The 27,504-nt window shown below is 44.0% G+C and overlaps 1 protein-coding gene across 2 annotated transcripts in view; it reads right to left on the reverse strand.

Annotated features, from left to right (window-relative positions):
- The window catches only part of THSD4 (thrombospondin type 1 domain containing 4), a 1,773,455-nt gene that overhangs the window by 117,381 nt on the left and 1,628,570 nt on the right, over positions 1–27,504 (reverse strand). The window lies entirely within an intron of this gene.

Raw genomic sequence — 27,504 nt, forward strand, 5'->3', positions numbered from 1 at the left:
TGCACCCAACTCTGCGTTTAAAGCTAGCTCATGCAACTGAATTCCATTATGCAAGTCTATGCAAAAAGAACAAGCATACTCGTCCTTGGCACTTAAGGGGTTAAAATAAAAGAAAACATCAGAAATGGTCAATTCTGATCTGTCAACAGGACCAGATTATGGTTCTTTTGGGACATACAATGTTTTACCTCCAGGAACCTCTCGATGATGTTCCAGGACTATTCCTCTATCAGTGCATTGCCCTTTGAGATAAACAAGCCACTTTTGTAGCCTTTATAGTTGGGCCAATGCCACCGTGAATGGAATGCTTTTCACTAGAATAAGAGTTTTCACCAATGTGATGTTCCCAAAAATGTAATATAGCAGGACAAAAAACAATGTCAATAGGAGTTACAACAATTCAAGGGTCATAGACGGCCGCAGATAGTGAAGGCTTCGAAAAAGGTCCGAGTGCATATGGAGGTCAAACAACAAATGGATGAAAAATAGTAAGTAACATGTTTGCAGGGTATTAGCTCGGATTATAAATTGCAAAAGTTAAAAAGTATTTATTTTTAAAAAGTACAATGAGTAATCCTTTGCACACACTTCACTTTTCTCTTTCAGTAGTGTGTGTGGTCAAGGTGTCCTTCTTTAACTCTATCTCTGTATTTGTTACTTTAGGTGGTATTTGCATAGTCAACAATGCTCTTGGTTCTATGTCATTTTCCCGCTTTCTGCAGATCGCACATAAAAAAAGACCACATTTATTTCGATCGATTTTGTGCGGCCCCCAGAAAGTGGGAAAAGGACTTGACTGAGGGCTTCTTTTTTTTTTGTAAATTTAGGGGGTTTCACATCCCAAATCCCCCTTTGCTCTTCAAGGCCCCACCCACCCCCTCCACCCGCCCCGCATACACACACATATTCGCACATAGTTATACACACACCCACACAGACACCTACACACAGACGCTTGCCCGGCACTGTCAGCCCCGGCGCACACTCGTGTCAGCCGGGGCGTGACAGATTGATTTAGGTGTTCTAAATTGATTTTTTTTTTTGCTTTCAGAAAAAAGGTCTTTTGACCTAAAACCATTCTATAAGTTAATGTTAGCACCTCTATGCCATGGTCCCGGAGGGTTGGAGTTACATATCCCAATCCTCAGTTCTTTTAAATCTTTAGTAGTTGGCAGCACATCTTTGCTACTGTCAGTTACCAGCATTGAAATATTTTGGTTCTATTGTAACCTTCCAGATTTCCTCTATACTTCTCAGCGGCACAGCACTAGGATTATGTAGTGGGAGCCATAACTTGCAACAAGGAACTTTATTGTTTCCCTGTTTATTGTTAACGTCACTGCACTAGGGTCATAGGTTTAGAACCACAACTCCCAACAAGCATCTCTTTGTGATCCTTCTTCTTCAGTTGTTACCTCCATTGCACTAATGTCACGGAGTGTTGGAACCACAACATTCAAAATGCAGAGCTTCTCGGTTCTCCTTCAATTGGCGCCATCGATGTGCTGTGGTTTCTGAGTTTTAGATGTAAATCTCCCAGCATGCATCTTTTAGGGTTTTTTTTTCTTGTGAGCAGCACTGAATTAATGGCAAAAAAATTCACAACAACAATTTGAAATATACTCATCACGATGGTCTTGCTCCTTTTTCCTCTTCTATGTGCCTGGGGTCAACTTCTACCTGTGTGTTAATTCTCCAACTCATCTCTCGCTTTTCGGTACCTTTCAATGGGTCAGCCTGTATTCGCCGCCACTTACAGACCTCTCTCTCACGTCGTTTTTTGTCTGTTGCCACATTGGTATCTACCGACCTCTGGGGACGTCTTTTACTCTTTGCTCCCAGCAGCCAGTGTGTTTATTCTCTCTGCATCATTGTTAACAAGCTCTCACTTGCTTGTCAGTGTCTCATTCTGCAGGAACCGTCTCCCAAATTCTTTTCATTTGATACTCGCCCTGGGAAGGATAGCTTGTGGGAGAAAAATCCACCTTGCCAGTTGCTTTCCATGGGCCTGCCAATATTGTTGCCACTTTCTCTTTGCCCTAGCTTAGCTCTGTTGTCTCTGTCTCTCGGTTGCACACTACTCTCTCTGCCACCCACTTCTGAACTTCTCCTGCTACAACGCTCCCTATTTCCTGTGGCCTATATATTTTTTCCGGTCTCTGCTCACCACTGGGCCAGTTGATCATAGCCATGGAAAAACATTTGTGATTTTAGTGAAGACGTTATGGGTGTTTGATTACAATCAATAAATGAAAGAAAGAGTTTAAGTAATAAAACATTGTCTACGGATATGGCTGAGTCTGAGACCTTGACAGCAGACAGTGCAATAAATAGAGAAGATATGAGTTGAAACAGGTCAGATATGGGTATAAAAGTAAGACCGGAATAATGCGCAGAAGAGCAGTGGCCATGCAATATATAAGTAGGGATGGAAGCATTCCATGCAATATATAAGTAGGGATGGAAGCGTTCCATGCAATATATAAGTAGGGATGGAAGCGTTCCATGCAATATATAAGTAGGGATGGAAGCGTTCCATGCAATATATAAGTAGGGATGGAAGCGTTCCATGCAATATATAAGTAGGGATGGAAGCGTTCCATGCAATATATAAGTAGGGATGGAAGCGTTCCATGCAATATATAAGTAGGGATGGAACAACGGTGGATCATTTGCATAAAACTTAATGGAATCCAAAGGAGGTGAATGAAAATGCTAAGTCCTATAGACATAAAATGGAGATCAAAGCCTGAACATCCTAGTTCTACATTCGGTCAGCTCTTTTCACTGCCAGACTGGCATATTTTGTCTCATGTAATGCAATCTTTGAAGCACGACAATATTTAATTGTGTATAGGGTCCATATTGAGACTTCTAATGAAGATGCCCTAACTCAGATTTGCAACTTTGCTTTCACAGTTATAAGAAGTGCCATTTTTCATAGCAATTGATCATTGCCTATTTTTGTATCGGGCAAAAAGCTTGCATTGGTATTCTCAATAATGTTACTGCATACAATCATCCACTGAATCCATGTTTTTATCTGCTCTTCACACTGTGTCAATGGATGCTTGCAGTGTGGGGTCTCTGCCAGCTATATACATTCTTCAGCACTTGTATAACCTGTTCTCATCATTAATTAGTACCTTCTTAGTTCAAGGTTTAAAACATTCAACCTTCATATCCAAGCAAAATTGCCTATATCCTCCACAACTTGATCAAATATAATCCCCTTGCCTATGAACACGTGTAGCAATCTGCTGGTCTTTCTAATACTCCTTTTACCCCAAGCATCAGATTATTGTCTGAGAAAGCATTCATTTTTAAATAGATCCAATTAATTTCCCTCATCCTTCCCACTTAATGGACCAATATTGAAGGACATGTTGAACTTCTGGCTCTGCACAATGTGATTCTAATACACATTCTGACTCTAATATAAATTACATTTCTGAACCAAACCTTTTACCCTGAGGACTCAATTTAGTCATGGTGGGGGGGGGGGGGGGTGTTCATTTTAACTAAGCTAATGGAGGGTAACTCTGAGTGTGTGTGAAACTTGTGGTTTAGAAATGTCGTCCATGTTGGAAACACTGATCGAAGGTAGACATTGATTTTATGGGGATAATGGTGGTCATTACGACCCTGCCCGTAGCCGTGCCGGTAAATACTGGCACGGCTGCCGCCAGAGTCATGAATTTTCCGGCACCCAGGAATGGTCAATTACCAGGGCATTACAGACCCAGTGGACCTGGTAATTGCCCATTCCTGGGCGCTGGAAAATATTACTCCCCATTCCAATTTGAGTCCTATTGGACTCAATGGGAATGAGGAGGAGGGATGCACCAGCACCATTCATTAATGGTGCCGGTGCAGCCGTCGAGTTCTGTGAGAAGGTGCAGTTTCGCCCGCCAGGTCAGACCTGGCAGGCCGAAAGGCTCCCGCTTGCAGAACTCGTAGTTTGCCGGTCCGGAAACAACAGTACCGGCAAGCTTACCTGTAACGTTATTTCTGGACCGGCAAACTTGTAATGAGGCCCAATGTTTTCCCTGATGGCATCAGGATTAGGCAATATGAGTGGGCTACATTGACCCCTCTCTTGTGGGTACGCCCACTACGGAGGCTTTCTATTAAAAAAGATAAATATGATTCCAAAATAACTAATTGTGTAGAATACAATGCTAGAAGAGCTGACCTAAAACACAATTCCCATGGTAGACCATCATTTTATGTTTGAGGTTTCGTAACTGATGTAGCATAATGCTTGCCTGTAGGAAGATAATAATTTCCCAGTATGTTACTATAAGAAAATTAGATATGAGGTGGAGAATCCAGGAGCATTGATAACCACGACCACATCTTAATAATACATGCAATAAATAAATAGATATTGTATGTTTCATTGATGAAATTGTCTGCAGGTTGGTCAAATGGTAAAAGAAATGTTGATATTGCGCAAGCGTGAGGGCCTACGTCACGTTTTCTGATTCAGCTATTCACTATTCAGCTATTCACTGTGAGAAGATAACAAGGAGGTTGTTCTAGGGTTGGCAACATGTATCAAGATGGGAGTTGCAGAGTGAGCAGGTGCAAGGGACGAGAAACCTAGAGGGCCAATTATGGGGAAAGAATTGTGGTGTTTTATGGGTTGTACAAAGTTTTGACCACACCTGTTTGCCTTGGTGGGATGCTACAGCCCCAACAGTCTCAGGTGTCACTGTCTAATTAGAGTAGTGCTTTTTTTTAATCAATGACAGAACGAAGAGTGCCAAGCAATTAAAATGATGCATTTTGTGCTGACTATGATATTATGTCATGTTCGGGGGGGAGGAGGGTATTTTGATGGTCATGAGAAAGGAAACTTGCCATTATTTTGTTCAATGTATAGTGTTCTTTAGCCGCTCAATGATGAATAGCCAATGGAAACGTTAGAATTAGAATTAATGTTGTATTTGTAGAACATGTTCATTTTGCGGTTTCTTGCTTCACATATAGCAGCCCAAAGCAGGCAGATTGAGATGGTCCTCTGTTCAGTTCCACAGAGCTGTCTGATTCTCCCGGACGTATTTTTCAAATAAAAAGCATTTATTTTCTTGAAATGTTCCCCTCTATTTTTGATTACTTTTGGATTATATTGGGGTACTTTACCTACCTTTACAAATTCGCTTCTATTGGAAATACTGGGTACTACAAAGTCCTCTGCCACAGAGGTGAAGACAGGAGGCACCCAAGGCTGAGAAACCACCTCTGGAACCAAAGCCTCACTGGGGTGGGTGTACAGAGCAGAAGGACTCACTTGGGGTGGGACACCCAGCTAACCAGAAATCCCGAAGCAGCTTGGATATTGTTTCCATGCCTGGAGACATTTTTCAATCATATCGACATGCTCGATGCCTTGGAGCCACCACAGGTCCCCCGCTGCTGCTTTTGGCCCTTCACACAAACTTCTACCCACTTGCTGTATTTCGAGCCACCCAGACGCCATCTCGACCCATTGCTGTGGACCATCTTGAGAAATCAGATCACAGGCTTGACATTCATGGGAGCAATTAAATTGGGCACCGTCCTGACCAGCTGTAAGCCAAAGATCGCACTGTAGCAAATGCCAGCTCGGCTCAGCAGAATCCATCATCTTGCTGCTGACCTGTCCACTGCCCGAATACTTGGAAGACACTGTCTCACCTTCTCAAACACTGCCTCATTGCTTTGGGAGTGTGCACCAACAAACCTACTTGATTCTGTACACGTGTGGGATCAGACCGACTTGACACATCTTGCCAGCAGCTAAAGGCCTAAGGAGCCAGACTCAACACTGTGTTGCCCCCAAAGGCCAAAGTAAAAGAACTGTCCCAAAGCCCTGACCGCCTTGTCCGCTTTTGGGACCATGGTAACTTTTAAGCCCCCCTCTCTATATTTTTCTTGCAAGATATTTCCTTGAAGACTGATATTGTTACCACTTGACTTGATAAACACCCTGTTGTTCTCACTAGAGTAGCCTTTAGAAAAGCCTGCATTTTCTGTATTTTCTTTTACAGGGGAATGTTTCGCTAATGTGTTCTAATTGTTTGTATTTTTATTGTTTAATTAAAAGTCTATACTTTTATAGAACATTCATTGGATGTTTATTTTTTTCATCTTTGCACTATTTCTGTTTGGGTTGTTACTGTTATCCGTTCACACCCCTCCTGAGGATGTAGCCTGCCCTTGGTCTGCGCTGCCACATAAGGAAGGAGGTATGCCCTTCGAGCTGTGCCAGCTTCACATTTATGATTGGAATCACTGTGAGTTTAGTAGGAGTGTGGGCACAAGTAGGCAGTTTAGCCACTACTCATCCCTTTACTCCTGCAGAGTAGTGGTAATTTCATCACAGGAGTGCAGGAGGGTGATGCCCAAAGGGATGTGGAGACTGAAAGTGACCAGGGGAAGAGCTATGCCCAGAGGAGTGAAGAAGTAGAGGTAAAAAGTAGTAAAAAGCCGAGTGGTGCCCAGAAGAGTGAAGAACTGACCCAAAAGCGATGAAGGAATTCAAAGAGCTAAATAGGTTATTAAGGCTGAGAATAGAAAGGGAGAGAGAGAGAGTGGTGCTAAGTGGTGTGAAGAAAGTGTCTGAGGGGCGAAGAAGCTGAGATTGACCTAGACTTAGTTGGGCTGTAAATAAGAGAAATGTATGCCTGGGTCTATTGTCTCATAGGATAAGGTACTTTGCTCAATGTGTACGATCAACTCAAGATGTAAATAGAGAATTCATATGGTATAGAATGTTGCATGAAAACTCCACCAATTTGAACATTCGGGTAACTACATTCTTGAGAAATGTTTGTGATCTAAGTTAGCTTTGGCAAAGGTTGCTATTAGGTTCTTTGTTTCTTGTGTCCCTATAGACCCAATGCTCTATGATGCTCTATGGATCTTTTTGAGTTTAATATTCTAAGTAAATGTTGTACATGAAATAGGATGATTCGCAACAATACTGTTAATTTTATCATATCGGAAATTGTATTTGAAGCTATCTGTGTGATTTAAGTTAGTTATATTATCTGTTATTATTAGTAAACCCATAGGTTTGAGATGAGTTCTAGAATTAACTGTAAAGTTTATATTTTAAGAAATGTTCTTTTTTCAGTAAGGTATATTTCTCTCTAGTCTCTTTTACCTATTTTTTTTTTCTTTTGTAAATTTTATACTAATTGTGGATTGGATTGTACATATTTCTTGCTTCTTTTGTAAATGTTTATGATAAACCAAAACAAATAATTAAAAAAAAAGATAAATGCTGGTGCTCAGAGGAGGGAAGAAGGATGCCGAAAGAGGGGAAAGAGGTTGGACAGATATTTGCAGAACAGTTCCCATCATGCTCGGGTGAGATCTTTACCCAAAGAGGAGACGAATGAGGGACAGAATGTAGAAACTTTGAAACTGAAGACCAGTAGAAGAAGGTGGTCCAAAGTGGTGAAGAAGCTGATGAAGAAAGTGTCGGGTGGAAAGAGGAGTATACAGATCACAAATGGTTGCAAAATTAGTGAAAACTGGAAGAGAGAGAGACTGAGCATTTGATGACCGATTAATTACTAAGATTGGCACTTTAGACACAGGAGTGCAAGCAGGTCAAACCAAGCAGGTACTCAAGAAAGGGGGCAGATAAGGAAGCAGGAGTCTGGAGAAAAGGAGGGCATAGCAAAGGCTAAGGGCTCAGATCTTGTGGAGACGGGCTCTGGGCAGGGTGGGTTGGCCACCCCTCATTCTGCCGAGCTTCTCTGGTCCACCCAGGCCCCTCATATCTTTGCTAAAATGGATAGATTATCCTACAGTGAGAAACACGCAAAGCCGGCACTGGTGAACCCAGAGAAAAATAGCCAACAGCAGACGAGTAAGAGCAGGCCATAGGCGAGGAGTAGACAGAAAGGGAAGATGTCCCCATGAAACCATTAATCAATGGAAATCCCCAAAGAACCGTGAAGAAAGCAATTCCTCAACAGACTTTCTCTGGTTACAAAACCTTATCCTGGAAAGGTAAGTCTGGGAACTACCCAAGGCATGAGATAAGCCAGCTTTTAACCTTTACTCGCCCTGGACTTTCCGTTCATCAAAGCCATTGGCCTAATTCTGGTATTTCAGTTGTACTTTATTCCTGCCCCGTTTGTTATTTTGCCGTAACACTGTAACGGTTCCCCCACAAAACACGTTCAACTTTCTGAGTTTGGTAGGCTGATTCCTATTTCAGATGTCACAATACACACAAGGTCATTGGGGTGGTATGATCAAGCCACGTAGGCGTGTGGTGTGCATTACCCAAGTGTACAGTACATACCTTCACTCCATGCACAGATTGGAAACAGAAAAAACAAAACTCAGGCATTCACGAGCAGTGGCCTCACACAGTGCGTGATATGATAAGGCACCAGGATTTATGTTGAATTTGTGTTTGCCAGACAGGTGGACCATGAACCACACAAAAACATGATCTACCTGACCTGAAAGCAGGTCCCGTTACACAAAGTGCATCGCCCTGGAGTGCCAGCTTACTGGTGCAAATTAAGCATCAAGAAAAGCCACAGCAGGAATATTGTGTAACCCAGTCTGACTGGACACGTGTGTACTTCCCCCTGCGATTGACCCTTTCGGCTCGCACTCTAACTGGTTCACTTTTTTGCAATTTTTTGCCTGGACAATGGCTCAGGGGCAACAGGTTTGTCTTGGAAGCAAGACAACACAGAGCAACACAGGTTTGAATTCCGTGCTTAGACGCAGGCTAAGATGTGCTAAGCGCATAATAAAAGATTAATTAATTATGCAGCTGTTCTGCCATATCATTTGAATTAGTATATTTGTGTGAGGCTTGTAAATGCACAGCGCCTTACCTCTATAGATTTCTTAATGATTTATGGGTCCTGACAAAGCCAAATGTCATACCTGACTCCAGGCCTGGATTATTTGCCAGAGAATGTGGCACTTCCCCTTAACTTCTTTTAGTTAAGTTGTATAGCAGCACCCCATGCCATCCATTCCGGAGACCTCAGGGTGCTTTGCAACAGCGATCAGTAAAAAAAGATCGAGAGAATAAATGACTGATTAGCTGGAGGCCGACTGATTGATTTTTCAATTTTCTGCAATTGTGTGATGTTGTTCAGAATGCAGGGATCAACAGGAAGCTTGCACCCGTTGAGCGTCTTTTGTGCTAGGGACCCTCCCACTGTCTTTCTCATATTTTCCTGTAGGGGGGGATAATCAATCAGGGGCCCATTGGAGAAGTGAGAGGTTAGACTGCATAGTCATGTTTCTTTCTTTAGGTTTCCAAGGATACTGCAATTGGCACAGAGCTTTGGTGGGGAAGGGACAGCGTGATCACAGGGAGACACGAGTTTTCAAGGCCGGTTTTCAATGGTTTCTGGAATACAACTAAATATGCCTGCTACAAAAGCTCTGGCTCTGCATTGGGCACCACTTAATCCCCCCTACCCACCACCTAAACCCACCCTCCTTAACAAGAGTGGTAAGCAGGCACGCCACGTCCATTCCACTGCCAACCAATTCACTTAGTGTGGATTTCTTTGGTACATGCCCGGCAATGTGCATGTTCTGCAAATACATTGCATTTTAGTAATTTCCTTATCTGACAAATCTGATGATATGATTTACCTTTACGGTGACTCGATACTCCTCGCCCTAGTGACACTATCTCCACCAGCTGATCGAAATATGATGCCTGTCCTATGTTGGGAATAAAAACGGCTTATTTCTCTTTCAGAACATCTTGTTTACATGTCCAGAACCTCATGATGCTGGCGACTGCAATACAGGCCTCCAGTAAAACCCACCCCAGCTCTCCTTTTTCTTTCATATTTGAACCTTACGTAAAGTCGCTGGCGCATCACTGGGCCCAGTGCGTATCCACCTGCTCGCTACAAATTCAAGACTGGAAGACTGACAATAGCCTTTGAATCATTAAAAAAATGAGAGTCCAGCTAAGCTACCAAAACATTTAATTGTATTGGTTCTTTATAACGCGCGCTGACCCGGGAATCGAACCTGGGTTGCTCTGTGTCGTCTTGCTTCCAAAGCAAGTGTGTTGCCCCTGAACTATCCTCCCGTGGAACTTCTTGGCTTCCCTCTGGTTTGCGAGAACATGACTTCGGCTGCTGTGATGATGATAAGGGAGAGTAGTGATTCCTTTACGTTCTTTTCCACTTCATTTTGACTATTGACCTCTTCAAACCCTCACATCATTTTTAGCGATTGTGGTGTGTCACAGATTGTACATAGGAAAAACAGAGAGGAAAGTCAAAACTTGCATAAGCGAACATAAAAGTGGCATAAAAACCAACATGATGACCGCACCAAAGGTACCACATTTCACAGCGAAAGCACATGGTGCAGAAGAGTTTCGTTGGACAGTCCTATACCAAGTTAAGATTGGGAAAGATATATATATATGTGGATAAAAAGAAGCTGTTGAGAAAGGAACATGAATTCATTTTTATGACTCACACTGAGGAGAAGGGCCTGAACAAACACATTGAGTGGCGTAGGCTATAGTTAAATGGGTGGGCTGTTTAGACATACTCAGGCATGAACTGCGTGATGAATGTTAAACCCATGCACGTTATGAGATCCAGCTATTATTTCTGGGAATAGTGGCAGTTCAGACCTGCAAAAACCTTCAGGCGACTTGAAGGCTATAAATGCTAAAATTTCAAATATTGTACATTGACAGAATTGTATGTGTATCCAGTTAGAGTGGAGGGCTGTTGTAATTTACAACATGATACAGACACTAAATTAAGAGAAGTAATTCAAACACTGTGAAGTGTATGCGAGCCACGGAATATGTATCTGATCAATGGGCGAGTGTGCGCAAATTAGAGGAAAGGACTGGGAGACATCTAGTAATGTCACGACGTCAATAAGGGAAGTAACAGAAGAGCTCAGAGAGTCTGCAAAGTAAGCCGAGGGGCACAGCAAGCCTTGTTGAGGCAAACATGAACACCACAAGCTAGGTTTAGGAGATGCCAGTCTGCCTTAACAGATAAATAATGAGCGCTTGCACATTGAGCGTCGGCTTGTAGAACAAGGGTGTGAACCGTCTATTTATCGTTTTTGATTTCGAGAATGAACAAAGTCCCCGGAAAAAGCGAACCACGTTGGATTTAAATAACGTGGCCTGACTCAAGAGGTACTTGTGATATGCTCAGTAAGGAAAGAACTATGGTAAATGGCAATGCTGGTAGTTTATCTTTAGGCTGCAGAGGAATAAGTGAGAGGAGTAATTAATATTCAGTCTTTCGTTTGCATTTGGAGCACAATATAAAGCGTAGTGAATAAGGAAATTCTTGAAGCAAAAAGCGTGGAAGCCCAACAAAAGCGTTTGCGCAGAGTCATGAAATATGGATTAAGAAGCTATGTGGGTAATAGTTGCCAATATCGGAGTAATAAGAACTCCTTTGTTAAGTGGTTGGTTAACTAAAGCATACTAAACGATCACTCCTAACTTTTTCACAGGTGATGTTTGAAAATACAATGTAAAGGATGAAGAAGACATTGAGTTTCAAAAGAAATGTGAACTGTTTTGATGTAAAACGGTGTTATATCATAAAAGGAACATATAGTATATTAATGATATGACTAAGAACTGTTTAGTTTTAGCTCCCCCCTAAAGAAGTTCCTAGTGCTGTTTTATGTTTTCATAAAGGGATGAAACATGTTGGTTATGCGCGTGAATGGTTTGAATATCAAAGTATTAGAGTGGATGTGAGTGGATGAGTGCAGTTGGCCATTAGGGTATGTTCAATACGAAGGGGTATGAGTAAGACTATTGAAGAGCTGACACAAGCGGACGCTACTAAATGATTGTGTTATAATATCTAGAATTGATTATAGCCCTAGTGTTTTTGGGGATTCATTAGAAATATTTATGTGTAGGTTTTTCATTAAAGTAAACAAAACAATATTCTTTATAAAACACCACCCTTGTAGGTTAATTGTAGAAGGGTTGTTGTATTTGTATAATAGAGAGAGACACCAAAACACAACTGAACACGGTGGGTTGCCATAAGTTGTAGATTTCTTGTGAATAACACTGTAGAGTAAATACATCCTTCAGTTTAAAGGAAACCTCAGAGGGTGATCTCTCAAAGAAATATTGCAGAAGTACTGAGTGAAACATAGATACATGATCAGGTTGTTCCAGCCTTACACTAAGGAAGGCCATGATCTTCAGAGCTATGGCGATAGTTTGCAACAGTGTGAATTCCGGGGACCACCATGAAGGAATTGTATACAATCATTCATAGTTCATTTCTGGTCACAAAGGTCCAGAAGCCCTTCTGTAAACATTTCTGGCAAACATTGGCCCTTCTGTGCATTGCCCACTTATCCTTCTAACAAGGGTTGACTTCTATCCCGACTGTTCTCAGTGGATTTTCAGGTCACAGTCAGTCCCTTATGTCACACATCTCCATCTAATGCCTGAATCAGGAAATAAATACTCTTTTATACTGCATGGACCAGGTGTCTATCCCCTGCCTCTCCTGGGTGACATTGTCACAGATAGCAACACACAAAGCTGCACCCTTCTGACTTCATACCATTCGTTTTACTTGCCCGGTCAGGTTCAAGTATGATAGAAAAATAGATTTTGGGGAGATAGAATGATTACTGTTTCGTTGTGGGTAATGCCACATGGGTGACTCAAATTATTTGCAGAGCCTTGCAGGCTTACACAGCATTCTTGAAGCAAGTAGTGCTAGAGCTCTTCCAGTTTTAGATCATAGATCACAATTATTTTCCTGTCATACCCATACAATTGATTTTACACAACGCATCTCGTGAATAAGAAGGGACACGTGTTTTTGCTGATATATATATGGATAAGGAAAGCTCAAAATTAGTACTTTGATGTTATGTCAATCTGGTTGGTAATATTAAAATTCAACTTACTGGCAGTATAATTTGTCCAATGCCTTGAGAAAGCAAATTACAGAGCAATGTGATTTATAAAGGTTTACAATTCTGTATTCACTCACTATAGTTCCAGAATAAAATTGTTATATACCAACACCCTTTGATTTCCTTCTACCCCAGTCCCTGAACCAAAACATCAATTTTATTCAGCATTATGTAGTTGTTATAACCCACCCTCGAAAGACGCAATGACAGAAATAATTTGCACTCAGAATACTCACAATTTTGTTTTATTATAGTGTTTTATTTCTTAAATATAACCTTAAACACATTACACATATCATAATTCAAATACAAACATCATAGTTTAAATACATAGATAAAATAAATAATATAAAATCTAAATACACACATACATACATCATCATTACTAGAATAATGCTTTATATGCTTTATATTTCATGCAAGAAAATTCCTCATAGTTGATGTTAGTTTTAAAAACTTTAAGAATCACTTGCCATATATAATAAACAGTAGCATTCATACCTAAGTTGACACCCATGTAAATATGACCCCAGAATGTATCAGTGTGAATAAAACTTAATTCATATGACAGCCTTTCAAAAACATGTTTATAAACCTCTACCAGAGTCACACAGTTTGTCAGCAAATGTCTTGGGGTTTCAATATCCATACCTCATAGTCTACAATGACGATCCTCAAAAGAACTATGTTGCCAATCACCCAGTTTTGACAGAATAGGAAGTTGATTAAATCTAAGGCACATGAATCATCTTACTTTCAGATTGTGTACTTTCTTAATATAATTACAAGGAATATCAATCGGAAAGTATTGCATTGAATAGATTGAAAGGGTTACCATATCATGCAATCTATTATTGTGATCCCACATCGCTGCCTTTTTCTTAATTTCTCTTTCCTTCAATGTAGGATTTTCTAGAACTGTAATAGTACATCCTATTTCTCTTTGAAAAATAACAATCTCACTAATCAATATTTGATGGTTAGCAGCAAGGTATCTGATTTGCAAAATAAGAATAAATAGAGTTATAATAGTTTCATTCATTGACAATGTTCATATATAATGAACAGTTAACAATCATTTTCTGAGTAGATAAGATAATTAAACTTAGCCCATTGCAGATTGTTTCAACAGGGACAGAGTTAGAGAAGACAAGTGCTTTTTGCTAAAATTTCCCTTTTAACCTACTCAGCCAATTCATCCCTCTCGCTGTAAATACTTCTAATTTATATAATATACATGGTGTAATACAGGTCTTATACAAATGCAATAGTCCTTCAATAGATTGATCAACATTTTTATAGACAAAGGACTGAACTGCTTGAAACTTAGCCATAGTCTTATTCATAACAGATTCGGCAAGTAGCTCCTTATTCATATTATTAGTAATCTGTACACCAAGATATGTATAACTGATCACTTTTTGTAATAACGCATTTTGAATAGTCAAGTTATATTTCTTTAAATGCTTCCTGTTTTTTTTAAAGGTCATCATTTTAGTTTTATTTAAATTAATAATGAAACCATTAGTGTTAGAAAACGGATTCAGTGCAGTAAGACTATGTTGTAGGCCTATCGCTGTTTGATCTAAGATGAGAACATCATTTGTATATGATATCCATGATATGGGTCATTGATCCACACGAGGTGGGTAATTTGCACATTTCTCAAAAGCATTATCCAAGTTAGCAATATAAATATTAAATAGAACCAGTGCTCATGTGCATCCTTGTTTCAATCCATAACTAACCTGAAAATAATTGCTTATGTAACCATCTTGATGAGTTCTTCTTTGTACCGTAGTATTTGAATAAAAAGCTTTTATAAAATGTAAAATTTGAGGATGTAGTGTCCAGTCTTCAATTTCTTTCCATAGCATATGATGATTCACCCTCATATTTCCACTATGATCTACTCTCTGATCGTAAAAAGTCTTTGTAGAAAAAAGGAGCTGCTTTTAAAGATGTTTAACTTTTGAAAGGTCTGCATGGGCTTTGGGGCCGATTAACAAAACAATTACCAGGTGAAAGACTGAAGTAGTAAGTCATACTTTCTCCTAGTAACTTCTTTGTGAATCAAGTAGTTGCCCTTCAGTAGTAAGTCTTAGTTCCTCCTGATAATAACGTTGTGAATTGAGTAGTTACTCTCCAGTATTAAGTGATAGTTACTCTTGGTAACTTCTTTGTGAATTGAGTAGCCACTCTGCAGGAGTAAGTCACAGTTACTCTTGGCAATCTGTTTGTGAATTGAGCAGTCTCTCTCAAGTAGAGTCAGTTCCTCCTGAAAGTGTCTTTGTGAATTGAGCAGTCACTCTCCATTAGTAAGTGATGGTTACCTTTGGTAACTTCTTTGTGAATTGGGTAGTCGCTCTACATTAGTAAGTGATAGTTACTATTTTTAAGTTGTTTGTGAATTGGGTAGTCGCTCTCCAATAGTAAGCCATTGTTTCTCTTGGAAACCTGTTTGTGAATTGAATTGGGAAGTCTCTCTACAGTATTAGGTCATAGTTTCCTCCTGAAAACCTCTTTGGGAATTGAGGAGTCGCTCTCCAGCAGAAAGTGATGGTTACTCTTGGTAACATATTTGTTAATTGAGCATTCTCTCGCTCCAGTAGTAAGTCATAGTTCCTCCTGAAAACCTCTTTGTGAATTGAGTAGTCGCTCTCCAGCAGTAAATGATAATTACTCTTGTTAACTTTTTTGTGAAATGAGTAGTCTCTATCCAATAGTAAGCCATTGTTTCTCTTGGTAACCTGTTTGTGAACTGAGAAGTCTCGCTCCAGTATTAGGCCATAGTTTCCTCCTGAAAACCTCTTTGGCAATTGAGTATAATCTCTCTCCAGTAGTAAGCCATTATTTCCTCCTGAAAACCTCTGTGTGAATTGAATAGTCATTCTCCAGTAGTAAGTGATAGTTACTCTTGTTAACTTTTTTGTGAAATCAGTAGTCTCTCTCCAATAGCGAACCATTGTTTCTCCTGAAAACCTCTTTGTGAATTGAGTAGTCACTCTCCAGTAGTAAGTGATAGTCGCTCTGGGTAACATCTTTGTGAACTGAGTAGTCACTCTCCAGTAGTAATTGATAGTGACTCTTGGTAACTTCTTTGTGAACTGAGTAGTCACTCTCTAGTAGTAAGTGACAGTTCCTCTTGGTATCTTCTTTTTGAATTGAATAGTCTCTCACTAGTATTAAGTCAGGGTGACTGCCTGCACTTTCTTTGTGAATTAGCCCCTTTGTCTAGAACTTCTACCCTAACCCTATTCGAGATGTACCTGGACTTTTCTGTCTCTTGGTTTGTTTGGTTTTTATGGTGAGCTATTTTGCCCTGCTTTCACTCTGCCATTAAGCGTTCAAGACTTGCGGCAATGCGAATTTTAAAAATAAATGAAAGCAGATGTTCCACCATTGACTCTATACAGAGACAATAGATCCACTCCACCATCCTCAGACTACGGGTAGGAGCACCAGTGCATTCGGTGGCAAAGTGGGCCTGCCTCAGTAAAAAGGATGTATGCCGATCGCGGCAGTAGACAATTTTAGCTTCAAGGCCAATGATCAAATTAATCTGATTAATGTTTAATATTTACTTGCCATTTAGCATTGCATTGGTTGCTGAACCCCTTGGATTGACATGTCCCTCCTAATATAACATGGCGGGAGTGTACAAAGCATCCTCAGGGGGGCACACTGGATAAACAATTATATTTGAAATATGAAAAAGTGCCCCTCTCTAGAAAGAACGTGGCATGATAACCTGTTCTGTGGTTGTTTCCCACTTTGAGAGTCCGCAGCCATCGCTTTTTGCCCAATGTACTTTTCACAAACGAGGAATATCCATTTGCATATCAGTCTTTGTCCCGCTCACAAGGGCAGTCCAGCACCGAAATGCCAGGCAAACCTCCTTTGAACAAGAGTACCAACAGCAACCCCTGACGCGTGTTTTAGCCTTGTTGGGCCTCATCAGGGATGTGAAGCTGTGCCTCTCTGAGCACAGTGAGCAAGGGGTCCATGTCTGGGTTCCCCCAGGTAACTTAGGGTGACCAACCCCAAGTTCCTTGCAACAATACAAAAAAGATAGCAGGCGCCGCTCTATAGAAAGAACATGACATGATAACCTGTTCTGTGTTTTTTTTCCAACTTTGAGACTCCGCAGCCATTGCTTTTGCTATTGGAAATATATCAAAGTACTTGAAAGCATCATGAACTCAGGCAGGCTCTAGTGTTCGCTGAAACAACCAATCAGGGGACTCATTACAGGAACTTGGCACAGGTGCAAGTATAATTTTGCATGGTGTTGTTGCCTGGGCAAAACTGCCTTAGAACAAAAACAGACTTATTTAAGAAAAAATATCTGAAAATGGCTTTTTATAAAATTAGTTACATCTTGTTTAATGTATGTATTAATTTGCAGAAAATACAAAGCTGTAACCGAATCTGTATATTCTTTTCAATGCATTTTTCATCGTGGGATCACGTAACTCTCCACCGTGTGAAATAGAGAAAAGACTTTCAATAAGCCCTACTTTTTGGGATTTGAGAATGGAAAGAGTGGGTGAGCAGCCGCTGTGAAAAAGGGGGAGTGTTACAGAAGTCAGCAATTAGACCAGTAACCCTTTCAGCTCCCGCTCACATACAAGTGATCAATTTCTGTAGATTTGTTTCCCAGATTTCATGCAAACGTTTCTTCTCTTTTAATCCAAGCTATGGCAATGCGATTAGGAAGTATCGGAAGGACAAGCGCCATGTTTCCTAGAGCGAGTCAAAGGGGGAGATGCTTCCACCAGTGGCCCAGAAATGTGTTCAAACTTTATCACAGGACGTTTAAGGTTAACATGTCCTTTTAGATTTCCCCTTTGTTTTTCCTGTTTCCCCTTTAATGTGTTTTACATGCCAGACCACTAATCACTTTTATAGGCAGAGCTTAGCGTTGTTACATTAAGTGAAGGGACTTTGCAATCCAATAAAATAAAGGACTCCTATTTATCCCAAATTCATGACGCGCTAGGAAAAGGTGGCGTGATACATGGCGTCACTAGGTGGGGTGCTGGTGGGGCGGGCCCCCCCGTGAAACCCTGTGCCCCCCCTTGTGCCCCTCCTACCTAAGACGAGCAGTGACCATGTTCTCTCTCTACTTTTATCGGTGCCCCCTACTTTTGTCTTTGGCCCCCTATGTGCCCCTCCTAAATTTGATTCCTGCCGACGCCACCAAATTCCTGGCAACGCCACTGATCATTGAATCCATCTGCAATCAGGGTCCCCTGCTCTCCAGAGACCTCCCCTCGACATGAGATAAGAACAAAAATATCTTTGCATTTTCATGTAACTTAACCTTTGAAAAAATGAACAGGAACATTCGAGCACATAGTTCTTTTGAGGCGAGAAGGGAACCAGCCCTTATCTGTGCTATTGCTGTTTATCCCCAGCCAGTCCGTATTGCTTCCGTCTTCTCTCCCTAGTCTCTTTCCCGGCCCTAATGTGCACATCAGTCTCCCATCTCTCCCCATCCTTCCCTCTTGACCTCCTCACTCCATCACCAAAAGGTTCACAAACACCTTGGGGGGTCTCTTTAAAAGTGACAGAAGATTCCAGTAGTTTGTCAGAGTCACTACCCCCAGGATTTAATCTCTCTCTATAGTGAAGATCTGCCCCCACCTCTGATCAACACCCCTGTGTGAAGCAACCTGGACGATTGCTTGGGTCTACTCCTTGGCCTCCTTGGCTCCTTCTGCCCCTCCCCAAGCAGAGATGTAGACTTCACTACATACACCCTATAGACTTATTTAGATTGCCCCCACTCACCTCTGCATGAACTATCCCTCTCTCCTGAAATTGCAATTCCTTGTCTTCAAATCTATCATTGGCCTCACCCCACACTACGTAGCTGATCGCATCTCTTTACTCGCCTTTTCAATTTCTATGATACTCCCGAGGCACAACCTTTCCCTCCTCTGTGCCCCACTGCTCCTCCCACTCTTTCTGTCAATTGCACCCTCTTTTGGAATGCTCTTCCCCGGCCATCAAAAGCCAGTCCAGCAGATAAATTGTTTTAGGCCGTCAAAGGTTTCACTTGCAAGCTGGTGAGGGGGCGTCCCCTACACCCACTCTACCCCTCCCAAATTAAACCCCAATCCCACCTCTTCCGATAAAGGCACACATGTATAAGTACATTAGTTCTAGGTAGATTCTGGCACTGGTCCCTTTAAATACATTTTAATCATGTCTGATTGCTAGCCCCTGTCCTCAATATTTGTCTCATTGCGCTACTGCTCCACCATCTTGTACACTCGTAGAGATAACCATTGTACATTGTAAAAGAATGTATTACTGTCATAAATGACATCTTTACTACTAAATAACTACAAACATACCGCACATTATTGAGTGGCACATTAGTCTGTTCTTTGCAGCCCCTATCAGCAGTTGCTATGCAACCTGTGCTAAACTTTCTATCATGCAAAGACCCACCAGCCACATTTATTTAGCCACTAACCAGTACTTCTGCTGGTTCTCTGTTTTGTGGGTGGTATTTTCCTGGACCTGGTGTTCCTCTAAAATGAAAAGAGAACACTGGGCCAGCATTTTGGGTCACAGGGATGGGGTGATGCAATTTGGTACTGCAGATAAACAGACTGGCACTTGGGCAGGGGACAGGAATACCCCCTCCCAACTGCCACCCGGGTACGACTGGCTCTGGATTGCAAACACACTGGGCTTCATGTCTTATTGCAAGTTTCTTATTTGAACACTTTACAGTTGGTTTAAAAGTTGCAGGGATGTAAAACAGCGGAAAAGGAATTCATCGAAGGACAAAAATAGAGGTGGGGTGAGCCAGACAATTTATGTGTGAAGCCAAGCACAACCAGTCAGATTGCGGGACCATGCGGGGTAAGCATCTGCATGACCCTTCTCAGCTAACAGAGGCAATCATTGAGCCAGTAAGTGTTTGAGCACTACATAACATTTATCACAACATTGCCGATTTTGTGTTGTAAGACATTGATACATATTATAACTGATTTAAAAAGCCCAAGCAACAGCCCTAGATATATTTTAAAAAAACAAGGAAATTAAACACTGAAATGAAAGAAATAATTACGACTGTCGAAAGTATTGTAAATTACTTTAGCTATTTTAAAAAAGATTATCCTCACATGATTCAATGTATCATTTTATTTGGTAGATGCATGGAATCTTTCCTATTCAAATATGTCTGCTAGTTTCGGCTTGTTTCCAGAGAGCTTCCTTAGAGACAGTCATCCAAAATGGCTGCCTCCATGGAAGAGCTGAAAGAGCTCAAAGAGTAGCCACAGGGATTAGCATGGCTAGGGCCAGGGAATGGGAGGGATTCAATAGCCCAACAACTGTGCATCCCTCTTCAAATGTCATCTCCATTGGAAAAGCATTAGAGACCCTCATTCAAAGCCCATATTTGAAGCTCTCATGGTAAAGCTCTTATTTTAATACCAATTATTTTGGCTTAAAGGTAGTGCTTTCAGCAAGACCTAATAGCCTAAACTGAAAACGATTGTTTTTTTTTGTTTTTTTTTAAATGTTTTTATTTTATTTTAAAATCAAACAAACACACTACAACTGTTTCAAAACATAGAAAGCATCATATTCCAGCACATTTTCATCAAAACTCCCCAACTCCCCCCTTAAACTAGAGCCGGTTCTCACATGTCGTTTACGGGAGCATCATTGGGTAGCACAATACTTAGGCAGTCATCATCCGGGTCCCCTGTTTCGTTGTCACCCTGGTGAGGGTTTGCCAACGAGGCCACCAGTTGCCGCCAGGCCAGCAAGGGCCCTACTTCCTCCTCGCCCCCCCTGGTGACCGCTTCAAACCAGACTACAGATTCAGCTTCCGCCCACCTCAAGAGGTCCGTCCACCATAACTCCACCCTAGGTCTGTGGGTCGCCTTCCAGCCCATGGCAATCCTACGTTTGGCCAAAACATAAGCCAGGTCCTTCATCTTGCTTATGTGTTTCAAATGCCGGGGTCTAGGAAAAAGCCCAAGCACGCATGACCAGGCCGATTCCACATCCAGCACCACCCCCCCACCAGCCAGTTTCGTCTTGACCTCGTCCCAAAATCTATGCACCTCCGGGCAAGCCCAAAACATGTGTAGCAGTCCCGCATTCACCTCCCCACACCTGGGGCATTGCTGCGTAGCTGGTCCCCCAAACTTTGCAATCTTCCCGGGGGTTAAATAAGCCCTGTGGGTAACGTACAATTGAAGCTGTTGGAATCTCGCATTTCGGGACACCTTTTTGTGGTACCTCTGGGCCCGTTCCCACTGCCCATCCGTCATGGGCCCTCCCACCTCCTCCTCCCAATCTTGTCTCAATTGGAGCAACTCCTTCCCTGCCCTTACTCGCAGGAGCTCATATATCCTCGATATTTCGTGCCCGCCCTCTGATACATCATACATGGTTTCCAGGGAGGCGTCTGGGTCTTCCGCTAGCACTGTCTCAGGCCATCTTTCTCTAGTCTTTTTCACAAGCCTAGTGTAGGTTATATATTGGCCACCATGTACTCCCGTCTCTTCCTGCAACCTCTGAAAGTCCACTGCCTCCCCTTCCTGCCATATGTCCCCGAGGGTGGCTAATCCTACCTGTTCCCAGTATCTGCGGACCGATTCAAGTAGTTGAGAGTCTCTCCCGCACAGCGCCGCCAAAGGGGCCTGCTGGGAGTACGGCTCCGAGTCCCCCCCAATCTTCCATGTCCTGTGCCAGATCTCCCAGCCCAGCCTCAGTAGCCGCCCCTTGCCCACCAGTTTGTCTCTGCACAACCACATCACTTCCATCAGAAAGTATGGGGCTGTATCTCCACGCAGGAGCCTGGCTTCCGCCGAGTCTTCAGCCGAGAGCCACCTGGCCACGTACAGCAGCTGCCCCACCAGGTAATAGAGTTCAAAATTAGGCAGGCCTATCCCCCCCCTGTCACATGGGTTCTGGAGCTTCCACAGAGCAACCCTATTCCTAGAGCTGCCCCACACGAAACCCATTGAACACGCTATGAAGTTTCGCGAATAGGCTCCTAGGTATCAGAAACGCGACGTTTACGAAGAAGTGCAAAAGTCTAGGCAGGACCACCATCTTGAGCAAGGCCGCCCTCCCCATCATGGTCAGGGGCAATCTGGACCAAAATACCATGCTGTTCTTGATCCCCTCTATCGCCTTTTCCGTGTTGTGCTTGTGTTCTGCCTCGACCTTGTGGTAAATATTTATTCCCAAATACCTAAATGTCACGGGCTGCCATGGTATTGGCAGGACAGGCAGCCTCTGCACCGGGACATTCCTATATCTGCCCAAAGCGAACAGACTGGACTTTCCAGGGTTCACCGATATGCCCGAGAGGATAGCGTACCGTTCTATTACCTCTAGCACGTACTGTAGGTTTTCCTCTGGGTAACGCAAATAAAGGAGCATATCATCCGCATATAATGATATCAGATGCTCTCCACTGGCAGTGCTTATACCCACCTCCCCATATTGTTGTCGCAGGCATATTGCCAGCGGCTCTAATGCCAGCATATATAGCATGGGTGACCAGGGGCACCCTTGTCTGGTCCCCCTGCAAAGTTGCCAAGAATCTGAGACTGTGGACCCTGTCGTGACCCTCGCCATCGGGGTGCTACAAAACAACTGGACCCATCTGAGGTATCCAGGTCCCATTCCGTACCCCTTCAGGACCGCTTTCAGCCAGGGCCATCGTACCGAGTCGAAGGCCTTGACCGCGTCTAACGACATTATAGCCAGCTCGTCCGTGTCTTCCTCAGTTTGGTCTATGACATGGTGTAGCCTCCTGTGGTTATCGGTGATGTTCCTACCTGGAACATATCCCGTCTGATCTGGGTGTATCAGTTTCTTAATCACCCTCTTCAGTCTATTAGCCAGCACCGCCGTGAGTATTTTGCTGTCCTGGTTAAGCATGGACAACGGTCTGTAAGACCCGCACTCCACGGCCAGCTTGCCTGGTTTCAGGAGTGGGATGATTACAGCCTCACGGAGGGACAATGGGAGTTCTCCCTGCTCATAGGCCTCGTTGAAAGTGGCAAACAGTGGCTGAAGCAACTCTTGCTGGTATGTTTTGTAGAACTTGCTGGGCAGCCCATCCGAACCCGGCGCCTTGCAAGTGGGCAAGTTCCGAATCACTACCTCCAGCTCATCCGAGGTGACGGGTGCGTCTAACTCAGTGCATTCTAGATCATCCAAGGTGGGCAGCTCAACGTCCCCCAATGTGTCCAGTATGTCTTGACACATATCCTCCCCCGTGTCCTCATACAAGTGTCTGTAAAACTTAAGGAATTCCTCATTTACCTCTTTCTGGGTGTTGCATATGCAACCTCTCTCGTCCTGAATCTCACTAATTACCGAGCGGGGGGGTCTCACTCTTATACAGCCAGGCCAGCAGACTGCTGGCTTGTCGCCCCCTGCGTGTATCCTCTCCGTATATTTCCTGTAGTTGAGCCTGCACAGTCTATCCCAGAGTGCGCTGCAGGACAACTGTAGCTCCTCTACTTTGGTTCTATTACCATGAGCGGTGCTCTCGCAACGCGTGAGATCCTCTAGCTCCCTTTCCACCTCCTGGAGTTCCCTTTCGACCCCCCCCTGTAGACCCTTAGCTTGGGAAATAGCTACCCCACGCACCACCACCTTAAACGCTTCCCACAGTGTGCCCACAGAAATTACGCTTTCCGTATTTATATCAAAGTACTCTTCGATGGCATCCCTCAGGCCCTCCCGAAACCCCTCGTCCTGCAGAGCTTCGGTCCTAAGTCTCCATGTAGGGATCCGCGGCCCTGGGGGCTGGTGTCTCCAGTCTACCACCAAGGGCGAGTGGTCCGATAGTACTCGGGCCTTGTATTCCGCCCCTTCTATGTCTCTCACTATCTCGGCTGTTACAAAGATGTAATCTAACCTTGTGTGCAAATCATGTGGCGCTGCGTAGTGTGAGTACTGCCTATCCGTGGGATGCAGCCTTCTCCACGCATCCTCTAGGCCTAGGTCTTTCAGTAAGGTACTCAGCGCTTTAGCCACTGGTGCCGTTTTTCCTGCCCTGTCCTTGGACATGTCCATTCTGGGATCTACGGTACAGTTAAAGTCCCCCCCCCCACACTACCATACTCCCAGCCAGGGAGCCAAGTTTACCGTAGAGGGTCCTAAAGTAAGCCGCTGTATCATTATTGGGGGCGTACAAATTTATGATGTGTACTTCTCTGTTTTCCAAGAGACCCGTTACCACCACCATTCTACCCTCCGGGTCCACCGTAGAATCAAGCACCCGAAACAGCACATGGGGCGCCACCTAAGTAATAACCCCTCTAGCATACGCAGAGTACGCCGCCCCCACAACAGTGCCCTTCCATTTCCTCCTGACCACCTCCAGCCTTTCCCTAGTGAGGTGGGTCTCTTGCAGCAGGGCTATGTCTACGCGCATCCTCTTTAAATACAACATCACTTTGTTACGTTTAAGGTAGCTGTTGAGGCCTTGTACATTCCAGGTCACAATTCTGAGATTACCCAATGCCATCCGGTCGGTCTATCTCCATCCCATCCCTTCCCATAATGCTCCCTACGTAGGGTTGTTCCCTGGCTCTTTCCCTTCTATTCACGAACAGTGCCCTCCTCCCCCCTTCCCCAACTTCACACCACTGCACACAACCCCCCCCTCCCCACCAACCCCCAACAATAGCCCAGCTCCATCCCTGGATCTCAGGCCTACCCACGTCTGGACCCGTCTCGTGTCTGAGAACGAGGACCCTGCGGGGTGTCACCAATCTAACAGTGACCAACTAAATATACTACTTTTGGGTGCAGTGGTTGCTCCCCAGGAGCTCCCAGTTGTCTATTTAGGAGAAGTGAATTCAACGGGACCCGCCGGCAGATACCGTAACTTCCCCCCCACAAGCAGAATATCATACTATATTCCAGTCCCAATGTCATAACTATGGCCTCATGGGCGCCTCTGCAACGTGCTACTTATCTCCAGCCGCTTCTGTCTGGGCATCCGATTCCTGAGGTCGACCTTGCATATCCAACCATTCCATCGCTTCAGTCGGCGTCTCAAAGAAGAGGGATCCGTTCTTATGAAACACCTTTAACCTGGCGGGGTAGAGCAACATGTAGCGGTGGCCTGCTTCTCTAAGCCTCCTCTTCACCGTTCCAAAGTTCATTCGACTCCGTTGTACGAGCAGTGTATAATCCGGATACGCCATTATATTCGCTGACCCCCTTTCTATCGTGCCTCCTTTCCGGAAAAATTAGAGAATCTTCTCGCGGTCACGATAGTTCAGGATCTTCGCGATCAACGGCCGTGGGGTGGCTCCTGGGGCCGGTCTCCTGGTCAGGGCCCTATGCGCCCTTTCGACCGCGAACCCCTGGGTCAGCTCCCCGCCTGTAATCTCCTGCAAGAGCATAGTTTCAACGAAATCCGTGGGGTTCGATCCTTCCATTCCCTCCGGAACCCCCACTATGCGAATGTTGTTGCGCCTGGCGCGCCCCTCTGCCTGCTCTGCTCTGTCCTCCAAATTGCCCACTCGTTGCACGAGGGCATGAAGCTCATTGGCGTGAGTATTGCACGCCTCTGTGGTCGGGGCCAACTCCTTCTCCAGTTCCCCAGTGCGCTCCGCGATCGTTTGCACGTCCTGGCGCAACAGGTTCACCTCTTGTCATACCACTCCAATCTTAAGGTTTAGGCCTTTTTGCAGCTCTTTCATGGCCAGGCCCAGCTTCGTCTCCCAGGCCACCTTCAAGTCGGCAATTGCCGCCAGCACCTCCTGGATAGTACCCGGTGGGTCCATCGTCGCCGCGGGGGTGTCTTTGCTCTTGTCCTCTTCCGCGCTCAAGGGCGACCTAGCATAGGCCTCCATCATGGGCTGTTTGATCCGGGGTCGCACCACCTTGGAGGACATCCTGCTGCGTCGGTTGGGCCCACGCGCCCAGCCGTATCCTCGGCGCTGCAGAGTACCTCACGGGGTTCACTCGCCGGCCCCTTCACAGCGAGGTTCTGCTGAACCCGAGTTCACTTTGCTAGCCCGCCACGGTCCAGGCCCTCCTCAGTGGGGGCTCGCCCTTATGTTCTTGCCTTCAGCCAGAGGCGCATGCGACACGTCTATCTGGTTGGGCTCACCCACGTTCCGACAAACTTTGTCTTCCTCAGCTCCACCGACTATTTATGGCCCTTTGTCCGCAGGCGACCATCTTGGGTGCCGCCCTTCCATTGCGCGACCACCACCTTCTTCGAAGTCTAGTTCCGTGGATATGCAGTCTCGCTAGTGGGGAGGGCACTCACCATGTGCCCCCCACTTTCATGCGCCCTTGGATGCACCGTGGGCTCGAAAGTCCGCCAATAACCATCACTTCTTCCCAGGATCAGGATCGGATCATCGGGAGCTCCTCCAAGGAACGTCCTCTCACGTAGCCATCAAGCCACGCCCCCCCTGAAAACGATTGTTGTTGGCTTTATCACATATCATTCTGTGGCTCGGGAGGAATAGCACTTGATGATTCTGCTACACAGGTATATTCTATCTAGACCAAAGGGGAGGGTGTATGTGTTTATGTTTGTCTTTAGACTTTGCCAGAATAACATCTGAGCTCACAAAATAGTGCTGTAGTGTGATTTATTTCTCATGGAGTGCCCTCCAGCTAAAATGGGAGCAATGCAGGGTCCACATCTTTATTTTCCATAACCCATGAACCCCCCATTCTTTTTTTATTAATTCAAAATAATGCATTTATGTATGTACTGGATGGATGCAATGTTATGTTATCTGTGCCCCAGGCAAAGAGCAGTGGAAAAAGAAGGTATAGAAAAAGAAAGGTGTAGGAGGGAAGACAGTGAGCAGGAATTCATTACAGCAACAACTTCTTAACCGCAGAAAAGCCTCCGGGACATAGCAGGATCACTTCGAATCCAAAGCTTTTAGAATGTAGCCAGCAGTCACACATTTGAAGATGTAAATGAGTTTTGCTGATGTGATTTATGTAGAATTAGAACATGAAACTAAAACAAGATAATGGGCCTCATTACACGGAAGGCGGTAATGGTTAGCGGCCACCGTTAATGGTAACGGTGACCGTTAACTATTACCGCCTTACTACGAGGTCCCTTAGCGGGTTGGTGCTTTAACGCCTGCTTTTTGCAGGCGTTAAAAACCAACCCGCTAAGGGACCTCAGAGCTAATTACGGCACCGCAAAATTGCGGTGCCGTAATTAGCGCCTTCCCCATTCCCATAGAGCCCTATGGGGCAGAAATGGGAATGGGGAAGGGCAATGGCGGAAGGGGGATTTACCGCCCCACCAACCTTGGAATGGGGCGGTAAATCCCCTTTCCGCCAAGGCGGTGCCGGTAATTTACCGGCATGGTCCAGGGTGCTAATAGCGCCATGGCTCACCGCCTTCCGTGTAATGAGGCCCAATGTGGGAAGCAAACAGAAATAAACATTTAAAAAAGATTCCAATATAAATCACAAGGACTTTTAGGACTGAAATGTGACAATATGTGTTTCTCTAATTAGAATATTGAGTAATTGACATGTATGTGCTGATCAGTTCTA

This window comes from Ambystoma mexicanum, chromosome 11 (genome assembly GCF_040938575.1).
Source record: "Ambystoma mexicanum isolate Mex_15411 chromosome 11, UKY_AmexF1_1, whole genome shotgun sequence".
NCBI lineage: Eukaryota > Metazoa > Chordata > Amphibia > Caudata > Ambystomatidae > Ambystoma > Ambystoma mexicanum.